At 49.1% G+C, this 2246-nt stretch overlaps 1 pseudogene; it reads right to left on the reverse strand.

The window, feature by feature from the left end:
* Positions 1 to 473: 473 nt before the first annotated feature.
* LOC120600427 (uncharacterized) lies at positions 474 to 592 on the reverse strand (annotated as a pseudogene).
* Between the last annotated feature and the right edge of the window lie 1654 nt (positions 593 to 2246).

Below are 2246 nucleotides of genomic sequence, written 5' to 3' on the forward strand. Positions count from 1 at the left end.
GGCCATATCAGCCTCACAAAATGAATTGGGAGATAGTGTGTCTCTTTTCCGGAAGGGAGTGTGTGAAATTCCTTAAACGTTTGGTAGAATCCCCCATGAGACCATCTGGGCTGCAAGCGGCTTTCTCTGGGAGTTTTAAAGTTGTGAATTCCACGGCCTCGATGGCCCCAGGGCTGTTTAAATGATCTAGTTCGCACTGGATATTCGGGGGTTTTCCGGGGACCGTCCCATCGCTCAGCTGCCGGGCGTGCGTGTGCCCCGCTGTCCGTGCTGTCCCCTTCACGCTCTCGGCGTGTGCGAGGTCTGTAGCGCACTCCCTGCCGGTCTGGCCGGAAGTTTCTCCATTTTCTCTTTTTTTTTCCTTTCCTTTTTTTTTTCTTTTTCTTTTTTTTTTTTAGGCGAGACAACCCTCGGTTGACCTCACAGATTGCAAGGACCTTGTCAGCTTACAATCCCTTACTTTTTATTTTTTACGCCTACGGCACCTGGTCGTCCTGGGTGGTCTCCCATCCGAGTCCTAACCAGGCCCGGCCCTGCTGAGCGTCCGAGATCGGACGGGATCGGGCGCGTTCAGGGCGGCGCGACCGGAGACGTGTCGATTTTCTTGATCTTTTCAAAGAAATGCTTTTCATCTCAGCGATTGTCTCCGTGTTGTCTAGGGGGACACTGACTTCTGCTGTCTTTATAATTCCCCTTCCTTCTGCTTGCTTAGAGTCTATCTTGTCCACCTCTTCTCTAGTTCTTTAGGCAGAATCTTACAATTTTTTTTTAATTTGGGCACGTTCCTCTTTTCTAATGTAAGTATTTAATGCTATGCATTTCTCGCTAAGCACCGTTTGTTGCAGCCCATGAATTTTTACATGTTATATTTTCATTTTTATCCAGTTCGATGATTATTTCTATTTTTTAGTTTCCCTTGGGACTTGCTCTTTCAACTCCTAGGTGACCGTGAAGTGTGTCCTTTAGTTGCCAAGTGTTTGGATTTCCTCGTTGACCTTGCTTATTTCTACTTCGATGCCATTGCGGTCAGAGGCACAGCTGGTATGGTGTCAGGTCTTGAATTTGTCGAGGCTGTTTCCTGGCTCAGGGTCTGGTCGACCGTGGGAAAAGGTCCCAGTGCTCGGAGGGCTGTTGCGGGAGGGGACCCTGTAGGCGCCAGGGAGACCCTGGTGGCTGACGATAATGATGTCTCCTAGATCCGTGCCGGACTCTGTCTGGGAGTGCCACCGACTTGTGAGAGGGCTGCCGAAGTCTCCGGCGGTAACCACGGATCCGTTTTGCTTTTTAAAATAAGTCTTCAGATAACTCTTGAGCGAAAGAGCAAATTAAAAACGTTAAGCGGTCAATAATGAAAGAATGCTACTGATTAAAATCGTGTGAAATGCAGCCAACGTCAGTCTCAAAGGAAAGACTTTCCGGCCTTAGGTGCGTACCCAGAAAACGACGACTTACCAGCCATCGATCGAGAGATTAAAAGGATAAGAAAGGAATATTATGGACCGTTCTAGGTCAATATGTTCAGCAAATTCCTTGAAAAACACAAACTACCAAAGCTTGCCAAAGAAGTCGATCACCCGAACAGCCCTGTATCTATTAGAGAATTGAACTTTTAGTTAAAAACCTCACAAGGAAAATTGAAATGAGTATGTATAGTGAAATAAATAGCTTGCTGGGCTTATGTTTTTAAAAACTCAACAACAAGAAAACAACTCGATTGGAAAAAAAATGACCAAACCACTTGAACGGACGCCTTGCTGAAGATTTCTGGGTGGCAATTATGTAAGCACATGAGAAGCCACTCCTTGTCGTTGGTTGGTAGGAAAATGCAAACTGACACCAGCAGGAGACACCACCGAGCACCTACTGAAGTGGCTAAAGTTAAAGACACTGACCGTGGGACTGGAGTGTGGGAGACGACCGGGGTGACCGGACTTCCTGCCGCTCCTGACCGCCACGTGAACTGGTGCAACCCTTGTGGAAAGCGGTGGATGGTCTCTTGATGCTGTTTCCCGGGGGAGACGAAGGTGTGTGTCCACACGTGTTCACAGCAGCTTCGCCGGCAGCAGCCGGAAACTGGAGACCACCCAAATGTCCATCGAAGGACAAGCGAACTGGGGTCTGTCTGCCCACGTGGCGGACAGCACTCAGCAGCGCAGCGCACCAACCCCCACGGCTGGGTCTCCAACTAATTGCGGTGCTTGTCGAGGGGGGGCGGGGAAGAGGGAACTCGGGGTGATGGATGTGCT

This window comes from Pteropus medius, unplaced genomic scaffold, assembly GCF_902729225.1.
Source record: "Pteropus medius unplaced genomic scaffold, Ma_sr-lr_union100, whole genome shotgun sequence".
Lineage (NCBI taxonomy): Eukaryota > Metazoa > Chordata > Mammalia > Chiroptera > Pteropodidae > Pteropus > Pteropus medius.